The sequence below is a fragment of the Mytilus edulis genome, chromosome 5 (genome assembly GCF_963676685.1).
Source record: "Mytilus edulis chromosome 5, xbMytEdul2.2, whole genome shotgun sequence".
Classification (NCBI taxonomy): Eukaryota; Metazoa; Mollusca; class Bivalvia; order Mytilida; family Mytilidae; genus Mytilus; species Mytilus edulis.
The window spans coordinates 41,654,146-41,662,934 of record NC_092348.1 but is presented as its reverse complement, the minus strand read 5'-3'; positions in this window follow the sequence as shown (position 1 = coordinate 41,662,934).

The following is an 8,789-nucleotide window of genomic DNA, read 5'->3' as shown; positions in this document are numbered from 1 at the left end:
ATATATATGTATGTAGGACTCGGAGGTGCTATGGGGACGCTGAAGTGCGATGGTCACGCTGAAGAGCGATGGTCTACGCCAAAGTGCAATTGTCCTTTCGATTGTGCAATGATCCTTTCGCTGACGTGTAATGGTTAATAAGACACGCGATGGCTAGCTTAAAATTTACGAATGTTCAATTATCATAAGATCTTGATTTTTTATCAGTTGGTATATAGATACCAAACATTCTACATTTTCTCCAGTTGCAGTTAAAGACACCGGTGATATATTTTACTCTTTGTTCTCATTCTGTTTCACAATAGCCGTAACTCGCATAATTTATTTCGTTCTTACAAACTAAGAAGTATATTCTGTCAAACTACCACACTATTAATGCCCCACCTAAGGGCATTATGTTTTTCAATCGGTGCGTCCGTTCGTCTGGTTGTCCGGTTGTCTTTTCGAATTCGTCCGCTCGTCCGTCTGTCACACTTCAGGCTAAAGTTTTTGGTCAAGCTAGTTTTTTATGAAGTTGAAGTCCAATAAACTTTAAACTTGGTACACATGTTCCCTATGATATGATCAGTCTTATTGCAATGCCAAATTAATTCATTATTACATTGCCAAAACGAAATGCTACACATGCTGCCCTTGTAACGCATTGAGTATCCCCAAAATTATTCCGAGAGAGTGGTTGTGCCAAATTGAATATTGTTACTTATTTACATGTTTTCGACTAATTAGAGCAAACTTTACAAAAATAAGCAGAAATCGATTAGTCTACTAAAATACATCAAAAATGATTATAATGAATCACTAATTAAATGTTTGAATCGTAATTATTTACACATTTTCTACAGAGCTTGACGAATGTCAACTTCAGATGGTCTTCTCTATACTCATGTACCTTAGCATCTAAGAAAAATAACTCAACTACAAACTTAAGTTTGTTGACTAGCTCGCTGCGTATATCTTTTCTGAGCTGCCGCTTTTATTACAATAGAGCAATATTATAACAACATAACATATATACAAAATACTATTTGCCATCATCTTCCAAATTATCAATATTCAAAACACACAAAATACTGTTTCGTGGCCGATCAGGAAAAACCAATTGGAAACCTCACCGTGTAGAACGCCACTTGCGGGGTGTCGGCTATGTTTGACATGGGGTGGCAATTTTGAAGCGAAGAAAAGTAAGAAGGTAAGTTCAAGCATCAAATTTTTTTATTTCTAGAACTCTCAGTACCATATAATGTATTGCACGGAAGGAACCGCAACATAATCTATTTCCTGAAAGCAGAAGCAGTCGTTTTCAGTGCTCAGTTTTCTCAAACACTTCGCCCTAGTTTTCCATGTTGCAGATTTTGAGGCTTTATATGCAAATTTCGGTATAAAAAACTACTTTACACAGCTACCCTCCGTATCATTTATATAGAATTGTATTCCTCTCATTGACTTATACCAAATACCAGTTTCTTAGTTAAAATTGATTGGTTTTAAAACTGTTATTCATCAAAATATAAAGTGTCGCCCGGGGTGTCAGATTTTGCGTCGCAAGGGGTAGAGGCTTGTCATAAACAAAAGAATACATTTTCTTGTAAATCGATCTCTATCTGATACTTTTTAATTCAAACTCACCTACACAAATAGGAACATAAATGTAACAGAAATTCAACCCAGAAAAACACAGGTTACATCAAATTCTTCAAACTTTATTCAATTCCGGTTCGTTTAGAGATATGTATATAGTCAGAGTAGACCTTCAAAGTAGATATGATATGATAGATGTGTAACAGAAAACGGATAGTTCTAGCTGGGCGATTACGAACGAAATAACTGTCTTGAATCATTTTTTCTTGTAAACCTGTTCCGTTGTATATTGTGTACAAGTCGTTGTATTCTCATTGACAATTGTAGTATCATCGTCTTCAGGATTACTTGAAGTTGTGTTGTCATTGGCTGAAAAAGATGCCGGTGAGTGTTTCATTGGAGAGAGTGTTCTAATTCTTTTAGGAGTAATCATTATGGATTTTTGCGGCGTGCACGAGTGCTTTTTAGATGAACCTGCTGATGAACTATGATGCATTTTGGCTGGTGGAGGCTTCGGGCATATCTTATATTGAGGACTATTTTGTGATGTTTTGGTTTTTATTGAGCCATAGCCTTGACTTTTTTTTACCATGATAGTGACTGAAAAGGAAAAAAAATCGTTTACCAGTTTGAAATCTAAATATTTTAAGCCATTTTTTTTTTACTATGAATGAAATTAAAAACACATGTTTTATAAGACCAAAAACAGGCAAAATGAAAAACCTTTATTTTGTCATGGTAAAGTAGATGTGAATGAAATCAAAAGCATATATTTTATAAGACCAAAAATAGGCAAAATGAAAAATCCTTGTTTCGTCATGGTAAAGTAGATGTGTTTGAAATAAAATGTATCATATGAAGACTAATTTACAAGCAAATATGTATTTTTTTATGACAAGCCTCTATCCCTTGCGACGCAAAATCTGACACCCCGAGCGACACTTTATATTTTGATGAATAACAGTTTTAAAACCGATTGATTTTAACTAAGAAACTGGTATTTGGTATAAGTCTATGAGAGGAATACAATTCTATATAAATGATACGGGGGATTGCTGTGTAAAGTAGTTTTTTATACCGAAATTTGCATATAAAGCCTCAAAATCTGCAACACGGAAAACTAGGGCGAGGTGTTTGAGAAAACTGAGCACTGAAAACGACTGCTTCTGCTTTCAGGAAATAGATTATGTTGCGGTTCCTTCCGTGCAATACATTATATGGTACTGAGAGTTCTAGAAATAAGAAATCGTGATGCTTGAACTTACCTTCTTACTTTTTCTTCGCTTCAAAATTGCCACCCCATGTCAAACATAGCCGACACCCCGCATGTGGCGTTCTACACGGTGAACCTGCGTCCTTTTGTCAATGCCATGCGAAACTGAAGTGTTGGACCGCACTCATAAAACATAAATGTGCATGTACAAAAAATGCTCAATCTAACTAAATAAAAGGGAGTTTTAGTCCGAAGACTACGGCTATAAAAAATTTATAAGACAGCGCCAAAAATTCATACGCCTCGGAAATACCTTACCGAGGAGACAATAAATTCACGCTTTACTGCGTGCCGCGGGAATGATCTATTCTTATATAACGACTGTAACAGTCAGATTTCCAATTAACGTCCTAAAGTTGAATCATATGATCTTGGATACCATTAGAACTACAAGAATTGTAGCTGCTCCTATTCGGAAAGAATGTCCACTATATTTATCGGCATTTAAAAAGTGTGATAGAATTGTTTTCAATTTGTCTATAAATAACGATCTGCGTAAAGCTAAATTAACATTGTCAACCAATAGCGGATCCAGTGTATGTAAAGTGCGGATCATAAAATATCATTTTTACTGTATATGCCATAAATGTCTAATGTAGAATGATAAATAAACAGACGAACTTTTTTTAATTTTTGAAGAAAATGAAGAAAAATAGTTAAAATGTATATGTATTCCATTTAGTTTCTTATAAAGCGTATAGAGATCTTTATCCTTATTTTTTTTATCCATTTCCATGACACTTCACCACTAATTACGTACATCTTGATATAGATTGCACCTTTGTTTTCCCGTTTAAAAGGTTTTACACTGGAGCCCTTTATAACTTGCTGTTCGGTGTGAGCCAAGACTCCATGTTGAAGACCGTATTTTGACGTATGATGGTCTACTTTTATAAATTGTGACTCGGATGGAGAGTTGTCTCATTGTCACATACGACATCTATATGGCTCAAAAACGAAACGAGACGGGATAAAAGGGATGAAAAAATCTACGCTACTTTTTTAATATATTTATAATGGGCTTTATATGAGTCAAAATAGAGTAAAATAGTGGGTCGCATTTGGGTATAAGCGTCACGCCGGATTGCCGATTTTTTGCAAGCGTGACAGGTGAAAGTGAAATGATTGTGTAGAGAAAAACGGGAAATGAAGTCTAGCGGGACACGGATAATTACAAAACATTAGAACTGCATAGTATAAGCGGGATACGGGAATCTGACAAAACAATAAGCGGAATACGGGAATCTGCCAAAACAGTAAGCGGGATCCGGGATCAGAACCCCCCAATGAGACCCCAGAAAAAGATATTTTTGTATATTCATCCTATTGTTACAGTCATGCCTTCAATAACAAAAGTATCCGATGCATGCATTTTTTCAAATTTTTGGTCCCTTTTTCAATTTTGTGGGGTCCAAATTTATAGACAAAAGTCCTTTAATATAGATATTTGGAATTCGTTGACATGCTGAATCTGACCATGTATCAAGTTTGGGGATTTTTTGCCTAGTTGCTGAAATAGCCCACATAGAGTTCCAAAGGGTCTAAAATCAACAAAAATGAATTGTAGCATGCATTTCGTGTACAATAACCCAAATTTGCATGGTTTTACCTCTGTGGTAGTATCCATTCGCGGATCTAGAATTTTTCATAAGTAGGGGCCCACTGACTGCATAAGAGGGCCCGCTGCTGTCACGCTCCAGTGATTCACTATATAAGTTAAAATCAAGGTGAAACGTAATCTGAAGAATACAATATGACATTTTGAGAATCGCTTTTGTTACAAGTTTGAAAAGCTATATATTTGATGAAGAATGAATGACGAGTTTGTATTTCAATTGGAAAATACATGTATCACAAATCCTAAAGTCATCAACTAAGTTTTTTTTCATTTGTTGCAAGTGCATTTATCACATAATTCTACAATAAAAATTCCTTGCATCTTTGAAAATTCTACATTAATAATGACTGCACTAACAGTGATAATTCATCGCATCTATAGTTAAAATGGATCGCTTTCAATAATCGATATGCTATATTATGATGCTTTTATAACACTTATTTGAAGTTTAATGCTATGTTTGTATATTATAAAGACATATCACAATGAAAATATGTTAAAACTTAACTTAAAATCCTTTAACTTGATATTTTCAAAACGTAAACAAATACAGTTTTCCCATGATCCTTTATTCTACAATAGACATACCCGCATATAACAGTAAAACTGAACTAGCTGGATTCGCACTTTATATACACTGGGATCATTATCTGTTGCACCGTTCATTTTTCTGGATGTTACGTATTTTGACAACTGTACATATGGACCAAAATTATTATTAGTTTTACATAGTTTAATGATAACTCCATGACGAACTGTTGTATGAATTAAAACCAAAAGAAAATGAAAGAATTTTAAAGTTTTCTTAATCACTATAATTGATGAGTAATTATAATCATTTGATAAATGTTTTTACACTGACTATTTTTCACTTTATGTTGTCATTATGTTATTTCATTTGTACTCTTGTTAAATACTATTTTGTTTTAAAATATCAGGTCATTTAAAGTAAGATTTTTCTGAGAACTTAATTAATACAAGGAACATAGCTACATGTAAGAGCTTATAAAGGTTTAATTATTGTCGTTAAAGAGAATATACTTCAGCGTTGACTGGATGGAAAGCTGTAGGGCATAACACATTTTTTGAACCTTATAAAACATCACAGAAAAGCAGATTTGTTATATTCTTATACAAGACCTGTTTATTGTCTCTTGCTTATGACCTTAGATATATTATTGCTGCCATGTTTATGCTAATGACCTTATATATATTATTGCTGCATGTTTATGCTTATGACCTGAGATATATTATTGCTGCATGTTTAAACTGATGACCTTAGATATATTATTGCTGCATGTTAATGCCTATGACCTTAGATATACAGTACAGCTTTCAACAATGAGCCAGAACTATCAGCATTAAAATGTCTGCAAAAAAAAAAACCACCACAAAAACATTCAAATGGATAAACATAGGACACTGTGTGTAAGACATATATGCAAAACTATATTTTGAAAATTCAGAAATTATTGCTAGCAATTGTAAGTGTGATTTTTTTTCATTTCAGACTTAAATGCTATTTTATTTTTTGCAATATTTAGAATAATCCTGTTTACTTCATATACAAAATTTCAATATGCAAGTGTAAATTAGTGTGATTATAACTCTGTCAGAATTTTCACAATAATAAAAACAGCAATAAATGTCTGAATTTACAGTAGTTAAATTTTTGTTACTCAACTTGCACTATAAGACATTGTGATTTACTTTCAATTTAAGCATGCCAAGACAAAAAAACGTAGAACACAATATTATATATTACTACAATTAAGATACAAAGAAATATTTTACCCATAAAAACTAAGTCAGTTTTGTAAAATTCCTTCATTCATGCAATGCGAGGATTTTTTAATGTTCTTTTTAGTTATATCACTTCAAATGGGAAAAAGTATTGTTCCCATGGGAAAACATATTGTTCCTAAGGGAAAAAATATTGTTCCCATGGGATTTTTTTTTGTTCCGATGGGAAAAAAAATTGTTTCGATGGGAAAAAATGAGTTTCCTTGGGAAATTAAGAACTTCCCGTGGGAACAAACAATTTACTTATGTTCCCATGGGAACTTTAAAGTTCCTATGGGAACTCTAATCATCCCATGGGAACGGTACGCTTCCGTTAGGTGTCCGTTTTATGCGGTACTCGTCCGTTGGATGTACGTTCGACATCCGTTAGACGTCCGTCCATATCCGTTGCATGTCCGTGAAGCCTCGGTCACACCTTACCGGATAGCAGCTCTTATTCGGGCCAGACACTGTCATTTGGTGGCATTTTGAAGAACAAACTAAAACCAGTTACACAGAAACATTTTGAATATTTATGCGATTTCCATGTATTATTATTGTCGCCTTTAATTTTTCCGTATATCTTGTTAATCCGTTTTATCCGGTATGCTTCCGTTAGGTGTCCGTTTTATGCGGTACTCGTCCGTTGGATGTAGAAAAAGCGCCCGGGGGAAAGAAAAAGCGCCCGGAGAATAAAATATAGCGCCCGGGGAACAGAAAAAGCGCCCGGGGAAAATATATAGATATTTTATTGGCATGAGACAAATTTGTTTAGATTTGAAAATTGATTTTTTTTTATTTTAGACAATTAATTTGCAAATTCAGATAATAGACATTTGTAATAAAGCACAAAAACAAGTATGAATATTTCAATTTTAACAATAATATATGAATACTTTTCGAAAGATTGATAACAATGGATCACAGTTTTTGCGGAAGATTTATAAAATGTAAGACATCAAAAGACATGTTTTTCAAAAACGATATCAAAATGAAAAATGTATAAGACAACCCAAATTTCACAGATAAATATTAATTTAATCAAAAATTAAAAGAGGTACACATAATAAATCAGCACATAAAAAAGCAGTACTATACATGTACCGTAGTTAAAACAAGGGGGTAAAAAACAGGTGTTTGGTTTAAATTTAAGTCTAAGCATTAAAACCCTGATAAGCATAGCCATTGAACATGTTGAAGCAGTTTTAGTTTTATAAAATGATATAATAAATCTATCTCAGCATCTGTATAAAAAAGTGTTCACCATGCAGTTGCGAAAATATTAGACCTCAGGCACCGATTATTTTTAAATAACAAAATATACATTTTGATCGAGGACAATGTCTTTCATGATTCTTCTATATACTCTTATTTATATTTATTTACTTAGACGGCGTGCACAAAGCTGAGTCCACAAACGTAACGTCTTCAAATTACTAAAACCATTTACGACGTCGGCATTTTCCTCCAGGAAACAAGCGCGTAACAAAAACACTGGACACTTAGTTTATTACATAACTTTAAATATTTACGTTCAACATATTTCTTTTTTCTTTCGAACAAAAAAGTGCAGCAAATGCACATTCTGGAAATATAAATAGATATATGCTAAGAGCAGTGAAATGGAAATGATTAGCGATTATGTCGTGGACCATTTTCAGAAAATAGCGTTAAAACGTCATTTCTTAAGATTGTAACATACTAGCTGGACATTAAAAAAATTCAGGTGTTCAGTCTGGACTATCGAATTATTCATATTTTACAGATTATTTTAAACCTCTGGTTATGCACATTTGGAATACCAAGTTATTTTGAAAATAAAAAGATTATAATTACATATTTTTTTTTTGTCGATTCTTCCATTTCGATTATTAGTCCATCCAAATTACTACTTCTTACACATAACGAAGACCATTCCAAACTTATCTACCATGATCGTTTTTTATTTTTTTTACGATGAATTTCGTGTGATGTCCGAGTCTGAATCCGAACAATTCTATTATACGAAAATGCAGGAAAATATGATGAATTTGTATAAATTTTTGGGCAAAAACTCTAATTTATGCTTATTTAATGTTACAAGTTACACCGTATTTTTGCCGTTTTCTATATGCCCGTTTCATGCTTTATAGATTCAATTTTAACTTACCTTACTAGTAATGTGGATTTTAATGGCATGCATTCATCAATTTATCATAAAAAAATTCTTATTCCTATTCTTATTCAACAATATTTTAAACACGGTTGTTTAAAACTATTTAAAAGGCGCATTTTACAGTTGCCGTCAACTTTGTGCACGCCGTCATACTTATATACAATTTTGAAATCTAAAATGTAAAAGTGCAACAACACTTTAGATGTAGCATCGTACATATCCCCATTTATATTAAGGACAAAACAAGCAATGATTAGTTATTTTTTAAGGGAAAAAAAAATTGTTATAAAATATTATTATTTTCTTCTCCCGGGCGCTAATTTTCTTCTCCGGGCGCTAATTTTCCTTCTCCGGGCGCTTTTTCTTTTCCCTGGGCGCTTTTT